At 39.9% G+C, this 21,936-nt stretch overlaps 1 protein-coding gene across 1 annotated transcript in view; it reads left to right on the plus strand.

Moving 5' to 3' along the window:
- The window catches only part of BACH2 (BTB domain and CNC homolog 2), a 383,325-nt gene that overhangs the window by 84,135 nt on the left and 277,254 nt on the right, over positions 1 to 21,936 (plus strand). Inside the window, exon 2 of the mRNA XM_023205309.1 lies at positions 6,573 to 6,685. The gene's annotated coding sequence lies outside the window, so the exon portion shown is untranslated. The remainder of the gene's footprint in view (positions 1 to 6,572; positions 6,686 to 21,936) is intronic.

A 21,936-nucleotide genomic window follows, 5' to 3' on the forward strand; every position in this document is an offset into this window, starting at 1 on the left:
CTAGCCTGTGTGTCAGAAGTGGGTGTATGAAAGTGATGGACACTCTACCACTTGTCACTCTTGGCCCTTTCCTGGCCTCTGTTTCTCCCCATCTGGCTCTCGGACCATTTGTGTGTATGTGTCACCAGCAATGTGTCTCTCTTTTGCAATTTATAATCCTCTTGTTTCCCCCTCTTTATCAGCATTTCCTATTGAACTACAACTCATGTATTAGTTAAAATTTCAGAACATTCATTTTCAAATTACCTAACCTATCCTCGGGGAGGAAGGCTATTGATGATGCTTGATGGGAAGATGCTTTTGTCATTCTGGCTTAGAATGTCTGTTTTCCATGGTATGCTGTGAAGGCAGCACACGGGAGCAACGCAGAATGGCAAACGTCTAGTCTCTTGGGGCAGAACCATGTTATAGTGTGTTTGCTGCCTCCATGTGGGGGTGGCAAGGACACTGAAGTCATGGAGAACCACAGCCACACATCTGCTGTAACTTTGAGGATGGAGAGGGACCTGCAGGAATCTCCTTGGCAAGCTCCGCCCTGTTCCTCTTGCCTCTTCTTTAGGAAGCAGGGAATGAACCAGCCAGTTGGAAAGAAGGTGTGTGTGCACTAGGGGAAGGGGGCAGGAGTCTAGCTTCTTTGCCTTTGGATCCATTAATCCCAGCACCATGCCCCCTATTGTAGAAAGGAGGGATTAGCCTTTCTGTAATAAAAATGGCCTTATATTTTTTCAGTTGAAGGTCTCCAGTTGAAGATTGTCCAGACTAAACTTTGAAGCCATGTCAATTACTCCACCCCTATTACTCTATGTCCATAGAGTAGAGGAGATTAGGGATATTGCTCTCACCTGTCCATCTGATTTCCCAAGTTTCTAAGTCCTAGATGCAAGAGCATTTTTTTTTCTAGACTTCAGAGCCTGTTCACCTTGATTACTTCATTATTCCTTCTCCAAAAGCTCTTGGGCCTGGCATAGGCCCTCATGCTCCAGCCCTCTGCCTAAGCTGCTGGACATGGTGGTGGGAAGGGTAGGAAAAGAGTCCATCCTACAGACTGGCCTCATGGTGCACGATGTCTAAAAGCTAGTGAGACCTTTAACCCTACGAAGAGTGACCTGCTCGTTCTTGTTGGCCTGTCTGTCTCCCACAGGAGTACCTGAGCTCCCCGGCTTTGAGAGAGATTACAGAAGGCTTCTAGAATGGACATCATAGAAGAGAGTGGGAGTTGGAGTGGGGAGAAAAACCCAACTCACCATATTCTATTCAATATTGGCAGTGTTAGTTGCATTTTCAAGGGCCAAGAGAACACACACACACACACACACACACACACAGCCCTCGACACTTTCAAGCTTCTCTTTAAAGAGCATAGGGTTAAAGGTGACTTATGTTATTCTCAGCATACCTCTATACCACATCAACAGTGATACAGGTAAAATAGGCTTCTCTCCATGGTAGATGGAGGGTTGGGATGGTAAATAAATAGTGGTGAATCAGGTAGGCCTGGTGTTTCTCCAACTGCCATTTGCTGACACCTGAGACATGAGAGTATAACCCCAGAGAAACCATAGGATGTGCAGTTGTCACCAGGAGCCCAAATCTCTGGGTCCTTCCATAGTGAGGACCTGGCTGGTGTGGGGCTCTTGGCCATGTTACCAAACCTATCTCTGAGTGTCTTTGTTTGCTTACCTGCCCTTTGTTTTTCTCCATTCTTTGTATCTTTCATCTTTTCTTATCATTTCTCTCTTCTTCTTAGACTTACTTTGTCTCTGACCCCACCTCCTTTTTTTTTTTTTTTTTTTGTGAAACAGAGTCTCACTCTGTCACCCAGGCTGCAGTGCACTGGTGCAGTCTTGGCCCACTGCAGCCTCCGCCTCCTGGTTCAAGCTGTTCTCCTGCCTCAGCCTCCCAAGTAGCTGGGATTACAGGCCTGCACCACCATGCCCAGCTAATTTTTGTATTTTTAGTAGAGATGAGGTTTTTCCATGTTGGCCAGGCTGGTCTCATACTCCCGATCTCAAGTGATCCACCCATCTCAGCCTCCCAAAGTGCTGGGATTCTGTAATTCCGGCCCACCTTTCTTCTTACCCATGCTTCTATCCACCTGGAAAGACAAATTATGTTTTATTAACCTTTTAAAAGTTTTAGAAGTCTAAGATTGACCATTGAACCGACTGTTAAGATCAGCTGAGTGGAAGTCACACAGGGGCTTATGGGATTAACTTTCTCAAGGCACCCTTTAAAGGCATCTGTAGTTTTCTTTTGTTCAGTGCTAGAGGAATCCAGCTTTTAAAAAAATGAAAGGAAACATTGAATAATAAACTAAAAAAAAAAAATTCTTGATTCCACCACGGTGACTCAGGTATCTTTTTCCTTAATGCTTTATATTTAAGATGCAGTCTCCTTTTTTAAGCTGTAGATTTCGCTAAGCTTCTTCATAAACTGAATTGGCTGCAAAACAGCCAGGTTCTCTCGATTTCAAAGGAGATAGAAAGTACTTGATAGAACAAGGCCAGTCTTTTTGGTTGCTGTCCAGAAGTGAACTGACCCAGTTTCTAAAATTGTCGTCTGTTCTCTGAGGCGTTTTCTGTTAAATGGTGGTCTTGGTCTGTGCATGTGTGTGTATGTGTGTTGTTTTGGCGGGGGTGTTTTGGGGTGTGTGTTGTGTTTATTTTTTATTTGTGGTCTTTCACATGCTTTAATTCCATAGTGTCTTGAAATGAAGTCTCTTCTAGTCCAGGGTCTATTGCTTATTTCAGCAAGAACCAAGAAAAATTCTTTTACCTCTCTGTGTCTGGTTTCCAAATTAGGAAAACTACCACCCAGATTGGTATTAGTATATTAAATGAGAGTATTAATATATAAAAGTGCATTGTACAGTTTGGGGTACTATACAGTTGCATGATATTCTGTTTTTGTTTTTTGTTTGTTTTTTTTTTTTTTGAGATGGAGTCTCGCTGTCACCCAGGCTGGAGTGCAGTGGCCGGATCTCAGCTCACTGCAAGCTCCGCCTCCCGGGTTCACGCCATTCTCCTGCCTCAGCCTCCCGAGTAGCTGGGACTACAGGCGCCCGCCACCTCGCCCGGGTAGTTTTTTGTATTTTTTAGTAGAGACGGGGTTTCACCGTGTTAGCCAGGATGGTCTCGATCTCCTGACCTTGTGATCCGCCCATCTCGGCCTCCCAAAGTGCTGGGATTACAGGCTTGAGCCACCGCGCCTGGCCAATATTCTTAATATTTTTAAAAAGATTTACAATCCTGGCATTTAGAGATTTTCCTTTTTAAAAGAACTCCAAAGACAACTGCAACAATTATTAACATTGTTTTTAAGACCCCACACTTAAAAGTCTGTATCATCCTAGGCCCTGTGAGTGACAGCAAAGAAAAAACTCTTGTAACGTTTGTTTTAAAACGTTCTGTGTGACTAATGTTTCCCTCAAAGGGTTTTTAGCCTGGTTCGGTTGTAAAACAACATACATGAGAATGACATAAGAACAGTTGGGGCGGGGGCAGGAAGGGATCTGTAATCAGTTTAGTGCAAGTTATTTATCCAAGTTCTGAGAGTATGGGGATTGTGGCATGATTGGAGCTGGGTGGGGTTCCTCAGGGAAATGATGTTCAAGAATCCTTGTCTGTTTGTTATTATCTTCTTGTGCCCACATTTCCTGTGTTGATACCAATGTGTAGATAGAAATTGAATTGTGACATGAGGCATCTTTGCTAGGCATTTGGGCAAGCTTTCCAGTTAAGTTCTGGGCTGTAGTTTTTAAATGGATTGATACATACATTGAAAAGGAAACAGCATGTATGAAGTTCTACTTTAAAACTAAGAAATTTATTAGCACCTGCTTCTAGAAATCGAAAGAGTAAAAGTTATATGCATTATTTTTTTTTCAGTCACTTTAAGATCAATTAGAATTAGATATTGAGTTTTCTTGACTTTGAAGCCATGATTACCTGGACATCATGTACATGTGGAGATGTTTGGATATATTCATGCTACAAAGTTGGAATTCCAGGAGCTCTCCATGTTGTACCTTATTGTTAAAATATGCTGTTGCTATGACTGAATGTGGTATTTTCTTTTTTTATTGTTATACTTTAAGTTCTGGGGTACATGTGTACAACGTGCAGGTTTATTACATAGGTATACATGTACCATGTTGGTTTGTTGCACCCATCAACTCATCATTTACGTTAGGGATTTCTCCTAATGCTATCCCTCCCCTAGCCCCCCACCCCCTGATAGGCCCCAGTGTGTGATGTTCCCCTCCCTGTGTCCATGTGTTCTCATTGTTCAACTCCCACTTATAAGTGAGAACACGCAGTGTTTGGTTTTCTCTTCTAGTGTTACTTTGCTGAGAATGATGGTTTCTGGTTCCCTTTATGTCCCTGCAAAGGACATGAACTCATCCTTTTTTATGGCTGCATACCTTTCCATGGTGTATATGTGCCACATTTCCTTTATTCAGTCTATCATAGATGGGCATTTGGGTTGGTTTTAGGACTTTGCTATTGTGAACAGTGCTGCAATAAACATATATCTGCATGTGTCTTTATAGTAGAATGATTTATAATCCTTTGGGTATATACCCAGTAATGGGATTGCTGGGTCAAATGGTATTTCTAGTTCTAGATCCTTGAGGAGTCACCACACTGTCTTCCACAATGGTCGAACTAATTTACACTCCCACCAAGAGTGTAAAAGTGTTCCTATTTCTCCGCATCCTCTCCAGCACCTGTTGTTTCCTGACTTTTTAATGATTGCCATTCTAACTGGTGTGAGATGGTATCTCAATGTGGTTTTGATTTGCATTTCTCTAATGACCAATGATGATGAGCATTTTTTCATAAGTTCGTTGGCTGCATAAAATGTCTTCTTTTGAGAAGTGTCTGTTTATATCCTTTGCCCAGTTTTTGATGGGTTTTTTTTTCTTGTAAATTTGTTTAAGCTCTTTGTAGATTCTGGATGTTAGCCTTTTGTCCGATGGATAGATTGCAAAAATTTTCTCCCATTCTGTAGGTTGCCTGTTCATTCTGCCGATAGTTTCTTTTGCTGTGCAGAAGCTCTTTAGTTTAATTAAATCCCGTTTGTCAATTTTGGCTTTTGTTGCCATTGCTTTTGGTGTTTTAGTAATGAAGTCTTTGCCCATGCCTATGTCCTGAATGGTATTGCCTAGGTTTTCTTCTAGGGTTTTTATGGTTTTAGGTCTTACATTTAAGTTTTTAATCCAAATGTGGTATTTTCTTTGGAATCTGTATTTCAAATAGCCAAGGAGTGATTTACAATTTCCTCTCCCTATCGTCTGATTTATAAAAGGAATATAGTAATATTATGTTCATAGAATAGTAATGTGCATGGAGTAGGAGTTTATCTTTGAAAATGTAAATTGCAAAATCATTTTCTTAGCAGTGAAAGATGTTAATATGGGGAATACAGCTTTGGAATTCTCCATGTCCCCAACTTAGTTAGCAGACATGTCATTCTGCAGTGTAGACAAGGCTGATTACTAATAACTAAAGATGGTTATGGTGGGCTTGTGGGGTTATGAGTACCTTTTTATTTTCCTATTGAACATTTTCTATGTTCTTAATATATTATAATTAAAAACAGTGTATTTTTCATTTTTAAAAGCACTGCAGTTCCAGTTAAACTTCCAATTCCATGTATTATGGGAAGGTACAGATGTATAAATCCTTCCTAGATGCAACTTAAAAAAATAATACACAAATTGAGTATCAGGAACCTTACAATGTTTTGCTCTCCTCTCAGTTCCACCTGTAAACACCTTTCAGAGGAAAAGGCTACAAATCCATTTAAGCAATAGAAGTCATTTTTAAAATATTTTCCCTTAATATTTGACAAATTAACCTTGAAACTGGCCAGGTATGGTGGCTCACACCTGTAATCCCAGCACTTTGAAAGGCTAAGGCAGGAGGATCACTTGAGCTTAGGAGTTTGAGACCAGCTTGGACAACATGACAAAACCCTGTCTCTATAAAAAATACAAAAATTAGTCAGACGTAGTGGTGCACGCCTGCAGCCCCAGCTACTTGGGAGGCTGAGGTGGGAGGATTGCTGTAGCCCGGAAGGTTGAGGCTGCAGTCAGCCGTGATCATGCCACTGCACTCCAGCCTGGGCAACAGAATGAGACTGTATGTCAAAAAAAAAAAAAAAAAGACAAAGAAGAATCCTTTTACTCTGAAACGTAATTCATATGAATCAAAAACTTCATGTAAAGAATAAATAGCATGAATAAAAACATGGTGGACTATTTTTCTATTTGGGGGGAATTGAACTGTTTAGTTCATTTGGCCCATGGAAAGCTGACCTCCTGAATTCCCTTATGGTACACTGCCTTCCTAGGAAATATGTGGAAGTTCTAGCTGTTGAGTCCTGGCAGCCCCCATTTGCACTAGCTGCTTTTCAAGTGCTCAGTAATAGCCACATCTGACTAGTGGCTACCATGTTGGACAGTGCAGACTTGGATCATTGCCATCATGGCAGCAAGGCACTGGACATGGCAGTGCTCTGTTCCTTCCTGGGCACCAGCTGATGGATTTCTTTGTTTATATTCACAGTGCAGCTGTCTGCTTCAGAAAGTGAGGGCTCCAGGAATGAGGAGAATCTTCAAGAGCTGCCTCGCATTGTGACATGTCTGATCCCTTGCTCCCATCCCTGCAGCATGAACAAGGTAAGAGGTACTTTGAGGAATCAGCACTTGTATTTCCTTTATGGTACCATGATTTTCTGGAATGCATATGTCTTTCCACGATGTGAAGACGTTGCTTCTCCTGCCAGAAGCGTTTCAGAGTTGGAGAGTCGTGTGATCCCCCACAAGCAGGGTCACAGGTGCTAGTGGCTACTCTGACTGCATAGTCCTCTGGAGGTGTCATTTATACTTGCCAGGGGCCTCTGAGTGGCTGAAATACTGGGTTTTAGCATAACTGCCTTGGCATGAATATTGGAATATTGAGACTCTGAGGCTAGATTTCCTGGGACTAAATATCACTTTTTCCAGATGCTAGTGTCAGTGGCCCTAGGCAAGTGGCCTGACTTCTTGGTTCCTCAATTTCCCCATCTGTAAAATGCTGATAATAATGATACCTACCTGATAGGATTATTGTAAGGATGAAATGAGTTACTACATGTACCAGTGCTTAATATAGTGCCTGTCCACATTACAAGCACTTGATACATATTTACTGCTGTTGTTTTTATGTTGGGGACACTATTATCCCTTAGACATAGTTGCAAGAGAGTGTAGGGTGCATCTTTTCCATTTTTATTTATTCCCTGATTAAATTGGTGGGTGGCGATTTATTACCAGATGGGCACTATGGGAATAAACGAAGAATACAACTTGAGACATGCCTTCAGCATGTGCAGACTATCTTGGGGCAGCATAGCGAGTGTGTTCTAACAAGGTATGTACCAGAAGCTCTGGAGGCACAGAAAAAGGAACATCCAACTCTGGGGAATCTGGGAAGGACAATGTAGAGGAGGCGACATTTGAGTAGGATCCTGGATGAGAAATGGTAATTTCCTGGACAGGGAAGATAGGGCAAGTCATTCCAGGTAGAGGAATGTGTTTAAGCACAAAAGCATATGAGAAAGCCTGGTGTGCTCAGAGACCAGGAAAGAGTTTGGTATGACTGGAGCAGGGTTTCTCAGCCTTGACACTTGATATTTGGACCAGGTAATTCTTTGAAGTGAGGGACTGTCTTCTGCATTTTAGGATTTTTTGTAGCATCCCCTTCCCTTCACTCTAATTGTGACAACCAAAAATGTCCTCAGATTATTGCCCAATGTCCCATACAGAGACAGAATTACCCCTTGGTTGAAAACTACTGCGCTAGTGGAAGATAGCAGTCAGATATAAGCCCAGAGAAGGAGGCAAGGGCCAGATCCTATGAGCCACTAAAGGATTTAAAATGGGAGAGATATTTCTGAAGGCCTACAAAAACAGGTGTGTTATTGTGGGCCTGTTATATGGATTGTGGTAGAGTTGGGCAGCACTGTTTAATGATTTCGTTGTCAAAAGAGCATATGGAATCTCTAGACTTTAGAAATTCCATTTACCTTGTTGAAATTCTTCTACTAAAGGACCCTCTTCCAGTGGTGACTTTTCTCATGGTCATTTACTCAGCCTTCTTATGGGCAGGAAGGGCCCTGGGAAGCTTCAGGGATTGGAGAAAGCTGAAAAAGCCCTCTGTGCACTTACCCTATTTCCCTAGATGCAAGTTTTATGGGAGACACCGGCTGCTTTATCCTATCTGAAGAGACCAGCAAAAAAACAAGCAGTTGTTTCTGAGGAGTTTTCGTTTGGCTGAGCTTAGCCAAAGAGAAAGAAACCAGAACTGAGTTTTCCCACTTCAACCCTATCCCAGCTTAAACACTTGGCGTTAAGCCGCGTTTGAGAAGTGAGCTGTTGGAATACTGGAAAGTAAGCAGGTGTTCTGCCCCAGGGTCATGACTGGAGGCGGGGAGGAGGGGAGATCCATGGCTGCAAACCTCTTTTGGCTCCTAGTATTTGGAGTTTGGTGTATTGAAAAGCTAAGGCAACTTTTTGGAAATCTGTTATCAGCAAATGCAGTTTGCTGTGACAGCTCCGCCCTAAGTTTCTCCAGAGCAACCCAACATCTAATGTCATGGATTCACTCTCCACACACAGCTGGGAACCAGACTCCTCAGAAATGTCAAGTCTCAGTAGGTGTGTCTGTTGCTTGGGATATTATGTTCTGCCTGAGTGGCTCAGTACGTGCTTTATTTTATATTGTTTTAATCGAAAGTAGTGATTAAGCACGATGTGTCACCTTCATAGGTCAGCATTTTTCTTATGGCTTTCTTGGCATAAGACAAAGAATAGGTCACTCTCTGGGGAGGAAACAGCTCTTCTCAGCATAAATAAAACCAGAGAATCTCCTCCTCAATTATGGTGTTAGTTGGAGTGCTAGAAATATTGTTGTGGGTGTGACTGACGTTCTAAGTGGATTTGTTCCTAGAAAGTTGGAGACATTCGAATTGTGCACTCTCCTCTTCCTCAGACACACACTGTAATGCTCTCCTTTCTTCCTAAACCCCAGCTCACTGATGGGGCACTTCAGTTAGGGAAGTATACGGATGGAGGGTGGCCCTGGTGTTCTAGGGTCCTTGTTATTCCTGTGAAGTGCCAGGGCGATGCTGATTGCAGTTAGACATTGACAGCTCTCTTTTGAATCCATCGCGGACCATCCCTCTAGAAAACACAGAATCCCCAAACCCCATGGCACAAAGGGATTAGCGGTTGGCTGCACTAATTTAACAGGACTACCCTGATACCTCATGAGTTACTGTCCACCAGGTAGGGCCTTCATTCCTCACCTTCTTGAACTCCGATCTGTGCCAGGATCTGAGGAAACACTAGAAAGGGGTGCACTTCTGGCCTTCGGATAGCTAGCATGTTGGTATATCACTGCTGGCTAAAAACAGAAACAGAGGGCATTCCTGCACATAAGGCCCACCATGAATCTGCTGTCATCCCGGAGGCCAGTCTGCAGGAAATATGTCAGTGTACATGGAATACGATAACAGACTCATGGGTTTACACAGAGTAGACAGCCTCATATTTATTTATTCACCTTTTAAATTTGTAAACAGGCATTAATGGTTGTAAATTCTGAGCCTTACGTATTAAGGAAATTGTGGGGCACATATTTTCCCAGGGTATGCATTCTCCCAAACCCTCATGCAGACTTGACCCTCCTTCCAATGTTCATACATTCTTCGCAGCTTTTTGCAAGAGCTGACTTTCCAATCTTTATGTTGATCAAAAACTTCATAATTGCAATTTAACTTTTTTTTTTTTTTTTTTTGAGAGAAAGACAGGGTCTTGCTCTGTCACCCAGGCTGTAGTGCTCAACCTCCCGGACTCAAGCAATCCTCCCACCTCAGCCTCCTGAGTAGCGGGGACGACAGGTGTGTGCCAACATACCTGGCTAATTTTTGTATTTTTTGTAGAGTTGGGGTTTCACCATGTTACCCCAGGCTTGTCTGGAACTCCTGGACTCAAGCAGTCTTCCCACCTCAACATCCCAAAATGCTGGGATTAAGCCACTTGGTGTAAACCACCACACCTGGCCAAAATTTAACTTTTAAATTCTGTCAAAAGTATTTCTACTACTTTCTTGGTTATTTTCTTGCTAATATGTATAAATATATATTACATATAGTATATTTGCCAGTTTCGGGTTTATTTGTGTTACTGCTGCATTATCATGCTATAGAGAAAAGATTTCAGTGTATCACTTAAAAACCATAGCCAAATGGGAAGCCAATTGAACAGGATTCTGTAGAGGCAAATTGTGCAGGATGATGTACATTCAGTGCATACCGACTACTGCGTACATTCACAGAAAACACACTAGCAAGAAAAGTGTTGTTCTCCCCTTGAAAGATCTTTCCTTCTTAGTAGGAACCTTAGGATTATGATCCTTTACTCATCTCCCTTGTGGTCGCTGTTTTTTATAAAGGCATGTCACATGCTGTTCTGTGCTTTAAATTTATGAGGACACTCCATCTGATTGAAAAATAATTGATTTTTCCATTGTTGTACAAAATGACCCTCTCCCTTCCCCCATCGTGAAAAAGAATCTTCTTGAGAACTGTTTCTTCCTTGTTATGTTCAGATCAAGCCGGATCTGATTTTTATTGCTTTGGACAAATGCCAAAACATCAAAATGAAGTAGAGTAGTGCCTCTTGTCTCTTTTAGTGGGTGGATGCCACTGTTTTGCTTAATGATCTGCCTAGCAGAATTTTTTTTCTCTGAATATTTTCCAGTATTCAGCACCACATCCTACTGTCCCAGGTCTGAGGCAGTTTCATGTTTACACGCAGATCAATATCTCTACAGTGAACTAAAAAGTAAAACTGAAATTTAGTTTCTACCTTCATTTGGAGTTTTTCTTACATTGCACCTCCTTCATATGAAGCTGTGAAGTCCAGACTTTATTATCCCTGCCTCGCTCACCCCAAACCTGGCATATACATAGATCTAGTTGGTAAAACATCAGCTCCAACACATATTTGTCGAGTGGATACTATATGCCATGCACTGTGCTTGCAAGAAATACATTAGTGAATATAACAAAGGTCTTTTCTATCTAAGACAGCTGCCGTTCTGGCAAAGGTAAGAAGAGTCATCATACCCACTGGTTTAATATTTTAACATAAAACTAATGTCAACACTTTTTTCATTTTAAACTTCTTATACTCAAAGAGCAAGTTAACAGAGCTACTAGAGGTAGCATAAGGAATTGGCAAATAATAAACATAAAAGATCTCTCTCCTCTCCTTTCCAGGACACCCTCAATGGTTTGTTTCACCAAATGTCCAATCTATATTTAATAAGCCTTAACAGTCATTTTTCTGAAGGCATTGGCCAGGTCCTCCTTGTGGCAGACTTTGAAGAGCTATTGCAAGGTTTAAACTAGTGACATGGAAGAAAATACAACTAAAAATTAAATGATCTTAGAATAAAGAAGGCCTTATTAATTTCTAGTGTCAGAAACTTATCAAGGAAGAGAATGTACTTAGCTTTGTAACACTTCAGAACTTCTTTCAATCAAAAGACATTCTGAACTGTTCTAAAAGATAAAAGACAAGCTGGGGCAGTATTTACCCATATATGAGAAAGAGTTATTAAGCGTTCTTACAAATTATATAGATTTATGAGATAAAGGTAATTACACTAATAGAAAATGGGCAAAGAACAGAAAGGTAAGACCAACAAAGAAAGAAATATGATCAATAAAATGGAAGAAAAATGTTCAATCTCAACAGCAATCAAAGGAAATTGATGCTCAAATTAAAATGATGAGATAGAATTTTTCACCTATACAATTGATGAAGATTTGTAACATTTACCCAGTGAAGTTGGTAATAGGGAACATCAGGCTCTCTCATACACAGTTAGTGAAAGAACACATTTCTTAAGGGGACTTAAATAAGGTATATCAACTCTTAAAAAATTGACACACCTTTTGTCCCAGAATTTGCATTTCTACGACATTAACTCAAAGAGAACCACCATGGATGTGTGCAGAAGTTTAGCTAAGATGTTCATCACAATATTCTTAAAATAGTAATTTTTGAAGGTAATAACCATGGTACAGCCATACAATGAAAATGCCAAGGAGGGATTGAGGAATACTGAGTGACATAAAAAGATGTTCTAAATAAATTGCGAAGAAGATAAGTTATATAACAGTATGTGCAGTCTGATCATTATTTCATTTTTTTAAAAAAGGTACAGTATGCACACAGAATAAAGATTGCTTATACATATCAACATATTATGAGCATTATCTTTATTTTGCCTGTGTGTTCTAGATTTTCTTAAGCAATGTGCATTTCTTTCACACTAAAAATATTTTAAAATAAAATATACTAAGTATCTTTAAAATATGAACTTCACAGTGGGGCACGGTGGCTCACGCCTGTAATCCTAGCACTTTGGGAGGCTGAGGCGGGCAGATCATGAGGTCAGGAGATCGAGACCACAGTGAAACCCCGTCTCTACTAAAAATACAAAAACTTAGCCAGGTGTGGTGGCGGGCGCCTGTAATCCCAGCTGCTCAAGAGGCTGAGGCAGGAGAATGGCATGAACCCGGGAGGCAGAGCTTGCTGTGAGCCGAGATCATGCCACTGCACTCCAGCCTGGGTGACAGAGCGAGACTCTGTCTCAAAAAAAAAAAGAACTTCACTGCATTTTTAAAATATGCATGATAAAAAGACCAGAAGGCTATTACCCAGAATGGTGACCATGGCTTTCCCAGAGGGTGGAAACAGGACACATTTCTTTCTTTTTTAAAAAATACTTTTTGGTATTTTCAGCTTTTCTACAATATTTGTGTATTTCATTAACAACTAGAAAAGAAACCAAACATTTAAAAAATAAGTACTATTTTAGCTGTTTTGCATTCGAGGTGCAAATGGATGAAGATATTTAGTAAGCAGATAGAAAACAGAGTGGTCAAAACAGAGATTTGGACCTAGGGTCATTCTGCTTTGGCATATTACCAGGAAGGATCATTTTAATATACTAATGGTTTGGGGGAAGTAGTGAGTAGAGAAATGCTCTAGAAAAAGATGCCATCCTTTGATTCAGTGGCTCAGTTTTTAAAAATGAACAGTACATCCTCTTACTCAGTACTGTGCCATTTCTTCATTTACGTGTTCAAAGACACTGCTGATGGGTACAAGTTTGAACTAGACCAGTGGTTCCCAAACTATGGTTTGGGGACCCTCGGGAGGGACACTCTTATACCCTTTCAGGGTGTCTGCCTGCAAGATAAAAGCCATTTTTATAATAATACTAAGATATGATTTACCTTTTTCACCCTTTCTCTCTTGACTGTACACAGTGATGTTTCAAGAGACTGTGACATGCAATGGCATCACTTCTGGGATGTGTGCCTGTGTTTTCATGTTCCAAAACTTTCTTGAGCTTAACCTCTAGTATGGTAAACATTGATAGAAATAACTCACATAAACAAAAGCTCTTTAGGGTCTGCGATCATTTGTGAGCCTGTAAAAGGGTCGTGAGATGAATTTGAGAACCACTGAGTTAGACTGTGCCTATGTCTTATATGTAGCAGGCTTTCCTCTAACAAGAATCTGGACCCTCAGTCCTGGTCAGTGAGTGCCCTTGGACATTGTAGCACTTCTGTTCTCACTTTCTACATATTTAAGATATAATTTCCCTTAGCTCTTCAAAAAAATTTCATTTTTATAGAGTTTGTGAAGCCAAAAAGAAACATTGCTGGCACCAGGCCGCTGTAGCCCCTCTGTTACATGTACATTGAGTCCTGTCGAATGTGAGGTTCATGGAAATGTTAAAGGCCAAGTTAGACCTCCAGACTGTGTCTCCACCTGCCTTATACTGGGAAATTCATGATGTTTCAGGAAGAAAATAGCACTGTAACTCCCTCCTGAGAGGTATGGAAGTGCATATTTAAAATACAACTTACCATGTAATTGAGTAGAGGGTCAATTTGGCATGAAAGAGAGATAAGACAAATTTAAAAGAATTAACTGAATATATTTATGCCCATTTGCCTTTAAAATGTGTGCATGCATATAATGTGTGTTTGTATAAATGTGTATGAAACATATACATTCCAGAGGATTGCTCCCTAAGTTAGGTAGACTTCTCTCTGTACACAGTCATCTTGACTATGGAGCTACAGTAATGCTTCTATTTCAGTCCCATCTCTTCTCCTCTTTCTGCCTAACCAGAAATGTATTTCTGTTGTTCTCTCTTTGTTTGCATGACTCACCAAGAAATCTCAGAGCAGTGTGTGGTGAAGCACTGGCTGGTGCCTACTTCTCCAAGAAGTAATCTGTATTAACGTGTTCTCACACTGCTAATAAGGACATACCTGAGACTGGGTAATTTATAAACAAAAAGAGGTTTAATGGACTCACAGTTACATGGCTGGGGAGGCCTCACAATCATGGTGGAAAGTTAGGAGGAGCAAAGTCAAAGTCACATCTTGCATGACATCGGGCAAGAGAGAGCATGTGCAGGGGAACTCCCCTTAATAAAACCATCAGATCTCATGAGACTTATTCACTGTCACAAGAACAGCATGGGAAAGGCATACCCCCATGATTCAGTTACCAGTTACCTCCTACCAGGTCGCTTCTATGATATGTGGGAATGATGGGAGCTGCAGTTTGAAATTTGAGTGGGGACACAGCCAAACCATATCACAGTCTTCATGTTCCAGGGCTTATGCTGAAAATCTGAACCTTTTTGTACAGAGAGTCTGAGCATCAGATGAATGATTGTGCTGGAGCACCTTGAAGTGAGCTCTAGCTCTGAGACTCTGTGCGCCCACGACTGTGTCATATGGACATGGCAATGCCTTGTCTTGAGTGAAGGGGTCATGTGGCCTGACGTAACATCTCCTGATAATGTCAGAAAAGATGAAGGAGAGTTTGAACAGGTAGGAGGTAAATTAAGGCTTCAGAATAGAAAAGCTGAACTTTGTGTTTGTGTTAAGACCCTATAGGCCCCAGAGAAGAAAGGATATGTTTTGACATGACTGTAATATAATTTCAAGTCTGAGAGGCCTAGCTGTGAATCATGATAACTTCTTTGAAATACATCTACAGCTACTGACCATCTGTCAGGTTCTAAATGAGGTCGGAGGAAAGTCGGTGGACGAGTGGCAGGCAGCTGAAAGACCAGTCAAGGAATCTTGGGGCGTTTCAACATGGCTTATTCTCTCTGGGCACAAGGGAGCCATGCGCACAAGCAAGCCATGGGCACAAGCAAGCCATGGGTGCGAGCCTGGGGACGAGCCACGGGTGCAAGCCGTTATGTACAGCGTTAGCAGGGTAATTATACCTTTTACAGACAGTAGTGGCTCTGAGTCAAGCATGAGCGCACATGAGTGATTACTTAATGCATCTCACATGGCATGGTTACATAACACGTGGAGCTGTGTGCCTGCACTCCAAACTCGCCGAGTCATGCTGGACTAGATGTCTGCCTCGGCCCATTCTTGACCACAGCTCATCCATTTTCCTTATACCATCAAACAGGTTTCATTTGTAGGAAAGATTATATTCAGTCCCACTTCATTCTCATTGCTGGTACTTTCACACACATCGTGATCGTTGGTTTTGAAATCTTGTTCATCCTCATTTTTTGAGGATTTAAAGAGGAGTGCCTAGTATTTTCTTGATTAAAACAGGCTTTGCTTCTCTGCGCCCCCTGCCCCATACCAGTGGACTGCCCTGGGCCATCCTTCATCGGGAGTTTTAAGTGCATGTTGACTGAACAGGTAGGTTCTTGTCCTATATCATCATGTTGGACTAAGCCCACAAGAGCCTTGCAACCCCAGTAAAGAGGCCCTTCGGATACTCAAAGTGTGCTGCTGCCTTTTTCTTCATGACTGGTAATGGCTGGTTTCCTACAACAGCGGCCAGGGGATTCTGACCTTTATGAATCAGGCAGACAAATGTTTCTGTCTTCTTTCTCCAAGTCCTCAACTTTGCCCTTTTTCTCTCAATTAGTAGGCCTTAATAGATACAATTAAGAGAATTCTACTTAGTTAATTGGTGACTGGAAACATGATTATTTAGGTACTTAATCTGTGGTTTGTCCATCTTTAGAATATTAACAGTTGATTTTTGCCTGATTTTACAAAGGTATCACCTCAGTGGGATTGCTGTGTATGAAAGGAAATTTATAATGAAAAGATTGCTTCCAATCCAGCTTATTAATTTAAGTACCTAATACTTTAGATTGGCTTTATTTTCCCTTCATTTTTGTGATACAGAGGCCTTATAACATATAGTTGCTGGTATTCTTCCCAGCTTCCTATTGTCCTTTGTCTTCATAAAATAAGCCTAACAGTATTTTCTATATTTTCAGAGAACATTGTGCTTTTGAATATATGTACATCATTGGCTTTGTTTTTTAAAAATCTCATACTGTGTGATAAAATTAATGTACTAGAAAAAAAGGTAGAGATGCCTATTTAAAATAAATACATAAATACATAATTTGCAGAAACTCCTCAGTTACTGTTCAGAAGACACATATTTCTAGTCTAGTAGACATCTAGTAAATGATGTTTACTTTTAAATGCAGAGATTTGATTTGACTAATCATAGTTTATATGTTCTTCTGGTTTATTTGGTTTTCTTTTCTATTTTTTTTAGTGGTATAATTTTGTAATTTCTTACCACTCTCAAACTTTAATAGAGTGGCATTATCTTGAGGCTAGTCTCAGTTAGATATAAATATAAGCAATTAATTAAGATAACCAACCCTAGCCAGAGAGATAAAGTATCATCACATGTCATAGTGATCAAGGAGCACCTGTTAATTAGAACAGTAGGAAAACTGCAACCAATCATGAAAAAAACAGTGTTGGGTGAAATTAACAATATCTACGTTTCTTGTTATTTCTTAAATCCAACTCATAAACAATTTGCTGTGACAGCTCTAGGCTGGGATTACAGCATTTGGGATGAGGTCTGATTATAGCTAAAAATAGACATGTGTATTGAAGATAAGAAAAGGAATATTAAACAATTGAAATTTTGTGAAAGACTGATGCTGTTTCATTGTAATAATTTCCCCAAAGGCACATTAGTAATGCTAAATACAGACTTTAATAGACTTTAATAATGTGTACTTTAGAGGCCTGATACACAAAGGAATAATGTATAAAACATTCATTATGAAAAATTGCTACCTTTTTATTTAATAATAAATCTGTTGAAACAAAACCTATGGCATTATGTTCCTGGCTATTAGCAGGCTGCATAATAATTGCTACCCTCTTTTACATTTTTTCACCTATTCTAATCAAGTTGCAATCATATTTTCTTATTTGTTCCATGAATGAAATAGAGATTAAAAAGAAAAAAAAAAGTACTTGGATTGGATGGACCCTTGTTCAAATTGTGGCTCATTCTCTCGCTACCTTCATAATCTTGGACAAGTTACCTAACATCAAACTCTGTTTTTTTATTTGCAAACTGAGGATTGTTCTACCTATCTAACGAGGTAGGAATACGTTAAATGTTGACACAGTGGAGTCCCTATGTAACAGACACTCAGAAAATGCTTTCGATTATGATTACTTTCTACATCTATTTCTCTTTATATTGCTTGTTTCTTTGATGGACTGTAGTGGAGGAGCTGGGAGGGAGTTGAGAGTAGGAAAAAGCAATTAAAAAGATACCTTAAGCAGCTCTGTAGCCAAGCCTTGCATTGGATTTCAATTTGATTTTAATGTGCTGCTGCTGAGAGCCATGCTGTTGAAAAAGAGAGAAGAGTAAGAAGCAGATGCTCTTAGAAGAACAGTGGGGCATTTATCTCTTTTAATGAGATAACATCATTAGAGTGACAAAGTGCAGCGAATCAATACTCGAAATGGACTGGCGCTATCTTCCCAAAGTGTGCTGATTGTTACACTTCACAGCCTTAGAATCCGCTGAATCACGAATTCTGTCTTATCTGTTATTAGAGCCGCTGGCTTTGATCTCACAGAATAGATCCACACCTTAGGGATCTCCAGAGGAACAGGAAAACAGACTAATAAGATAAATGAGAAAAATCCAAGGTGATTTATAAACTGCTCTGTCATCAAGGAATCTCAGAGAAAGTAGATTGGGCTTGTTTTTTTCTTGGACTTCTTTAAATGGCTACTCATAACTGCCTTCCCCTCCACCCGCTCTCCTTGCTCTCTGTCTGCTTCTTGGTGTAATGTCAGAAACGCTAATCATGTCAGACTGTGACACTGACAGCCCTGACATTCACAACAAAGAGACAAGAAGGAGAGAGAGGAAGAGGGATGGGGGAGGGGATAGGTGAGGAAAAGCAGCAGGAGAAGCATTATTTTATTGCACATAAAATCCATAGCTGCAGAATCACCCACATCTGGACATATCAAATCCAAGGAAAGTCAAGGAAGGCTCAAGGTGAATTCCGATAGAGATTGAAACTGAGCTGGGGATTTTCTACTCTTTTTTTAGATTTCATGGTGTAGTTTATATTAGAATTACTGTGGCTATGATTTCTTCTCATCAAGGAAAAAGGCATTTACATTTGTTTTTCCTTTTTCTTTACTATAGTTTTTCTCTTCGAAACAAAGCAAAGTTAAACACAGATCTTAGTAGGAAGTGTGTGCTGTCAGAGGTTTTCCAATTTATTACCAGATTCCCGTAGTTTAATCTGAACAATAGCCACTTCAGGAAAGAAGTCATGGGTGAGGGATGTTTTCTGACCATGGCAAAGCTGAATGTCATGACAAAGCTGTTCAGTGTCATCCTCAGGCCGCCTTACCCTTGGCTTCTGCGGCACCTGCTTAAAGCTGCTGGATGCAGAAAATGCTGATGTTACCTGTTCCCTAACAGTTCGGAGTGGGCTTCCAAATACCTTTGAGACTTCTATTTCTCTCAGGCACTCTCTCCATTTGGAATAATGCTGGTGAGTGGTCTGCAATCTCTGTCTTGGATCAGTCATGACCTGAAAATCAACTGCCACATCTCACATGTGTTTTGAATCCAGATGCTGTGATCTAAATTGAGCTCTGAGCTCAGGCTGAATCATCCTAGCTTTTCTATAAACATGAGAAGCCAGCTGCCAGCTCGGCTTTTGAGGTATTTTGAACTATAAGTCTTAGCGAGGATAGTTATCTTTTCACTTTTTCTTCATGACAGAAACCAAAAATGGAAAATGGTATCCAGTATTTATTCCATATTAGTTACCCTGTCATAAAAGGGGGTACATTTTTTGTCCATATTCGAACAGAAGGTATTCTATACCTAGTGACTTCTTTTCAGATTGATTATAAAAATATTGAGAACTTTGGAAAAGGCTGAGAACTCATTTTATGGTGTTCTAATCCTTAGTACCCAAGTAAAATTTTTACAAACTTGGGCTACTTGAGAGAAATGTTCCTCTTAATTAAAAAAAAAAAAAAAAAAATTAAGTGGATTATATAGTGTAATTGAAGTTCTAGCGATTTTGACATTGTGACTTATTTAATATTCTTGAGGAAATTCTACTTCTATTGGCAGAAGAGAGTAAATTTATACCCTGTGGAGGATTTGAGAGAATTTACCCCAAAGTATATTCCTGTAAATTCAAATTTTCTTTGAAGTGTTTTTACTCCTAAAATTTTACATGGATTGTTCCCGGTGATATGTGATAGGTCCGTATTTGCTTTCATGTAAAATAATTTAAAATTACTTGCCACTTAAATTAATTAGGTCCTATAGTAGGTAATGACAGCTGGTATAACAGATAAGCCCTCAAAATTCAATGGTTTTACACACCAAGTTTCCTTTCTTGCTTAGCTCTCAGCCCAGTGGAAGTATTTCTGATCAGTGAAGTGCTTTTATTGAGAGGTGATTCAGGAATCCTGAACTCAGGTGCCTTCCGTCTTCTGCCTTACCAACTATTTCGTCTGCTCAGGCTGCTGTAACAGAGTACCACAGACTAGGTGGCTTAAACAGCAGAAATGTGTGGTCACACAGTTCTGAAGACTAGGAGTCCGAGATCAAGGTGTCAGCAGGGTTGGTTTCTTCTGCAGACTGTGAGGCAAGATCTGTTCCAGGCCTTGCTCCTTGGCTTGTAGATGGTCACCTTTTCCTGAGTCTCTTCACATCATCTTCCCTCTTTTCCTGCCTGTATCCAAATTTTCCCTTTTTATAAGGACAGCAGTCATATTGGATTAGGGGCACACTCTATTCCAGTATGACCTCATCTTAACTAATTACATCTGTAATGGTCCTATTTTCAAATAAGGTCACTTTCTGAGGTACTGGGGGTTAGGACTTCACCATGTGATTTTTGAGGGGACATAATTCATCCTGTAACACCATCTTACAGTTGTCTGCACCTTACTTCTTAATCACAGTCGCCTTGAAGTAAAGCACCATCTTTTCTCATATTCCTTTGTTGAGCACTAGTCACGTAGCTGCACCTGGAGGTGAGGTGGCCTGGGAAATGTAGTCCCGTGCTGAATAGTGATTGTGCTAGATGGACCCATGCACATAAAGGAGCCACCCCATCTTTCTCGGAATGTGTATCAAACTCTCCTGTATCTTCCAGTACTTCAGAGCACACCTGTTGGAGAGCTCTCAAAAAGGTAATCAGTGTTCAAGTTTGAGAATCCTGTTCTAGCATGGCTAGGAATGCTTTTTAGTTAACACCCCAAGGATTTATATGAGTACCTAAGATTGCTTACTGTTTTGTTTTCTTAAGAATCTAATATATTCTCAAGGGAATTTTACTTACACTAGGGTTAATCACTTTTTCTCTTTATGAAACTAGTGAAACCCAAATGAATGAAGTTTAACTCTTAGCCAAAAACTTAGCTTGTGGTTAGAGTGATTTCTACAGTACAGTAACTTTTTTTGTCGTATGTTCTGTTGCTGAAAAATAATATATTTCCAAGAGGGAGAAAAAGATATTGTGAGTGCAGAAGACAATTACATAACCTGCTTTGCTTATCTCAAATGGCTAGACTTTAGTATTTAATTAAAGAAGTCTTGCCTCTCCTATCAAGTTAGTCATTATTTTGAAGGTTGAACGTGGGTTTTATAAGTGACTAATTGCTTTGTATGTTCCTTTTTAATTACAATAAGAAGTCATGAATTCTCTACATTTAGAACTGCTAAAAAGTATTTAGATTTACCTGTTGAATAGGTTTATTCTTAAAAAGATAAAAAAGGAATCAAGAAAAAATTTCCACTGTAAATCTGTGGTTTCTCTAAGGAATTTGTAAGAAATCTCCCATGAAAAAGAGAGTGATAGCAATTTGAAAATGATAAGTAGATGCAGTCTGAAAACTCAGTAGGTAGTGTGAAAGCACATTAATACTGAACCATAATATGTAATGTAAGATTTTAGTCATTGAGAAACAACTATATTGCTGTCTTATTGTTCTGTTACTTTAAAACACAGTTTTTACCTGAAGACTTAAAAGCCACCAGTGGTATTGTAAATTTCCTTTGGATCAAAAAACTGACAGTGGTACTGTAGCAAAGCTAGTCATTTGAACAGTGGCCTGCTCATTTATAATGGTTATTGTTTTTAATATGTCAGAATCTTAGCAGGTATTTGAGTCATTTTAAGAATGAATTAAACCCTCATTCATTTTGATGTTATGAATTCAGATTTTAGAGAAGGGTCTAGGATGAAGTTTGTCCTTTGTAAATATTTGATAAATAATCATTATTTTAAGTATTACCATTTTATGGAATCTGTAATGTTTGCCAGATACTGCATTAGCTCCTTTACAATAGACATATAGTATATATACATAATATATATTGCTAATTTTCTCAGCCAATTTGCATAGTAGGTGGTATTATTCCCACTTTACAGATGGGGAAACGCAGAGACCCTTAAGTAATGAGCCCAGTAATCA

The sequence above is a fragment of the Piliocolobus tephrosceles genome, chromosome 5 (genome assembly GCF_002776525.5).
Source record: "Piliocolobus tephrosceles isolate RC106 chromosome 5, ASM277652v3, whole genome shotgun sequence".
NCBI classification, from domain to species: domain Eukaryota; kingdom Metazoa; phylum Chordata; class Mammalia; order Primates; family Cercopithecidae; genus Piliocolobus; species Piliocolobus tephrosceles.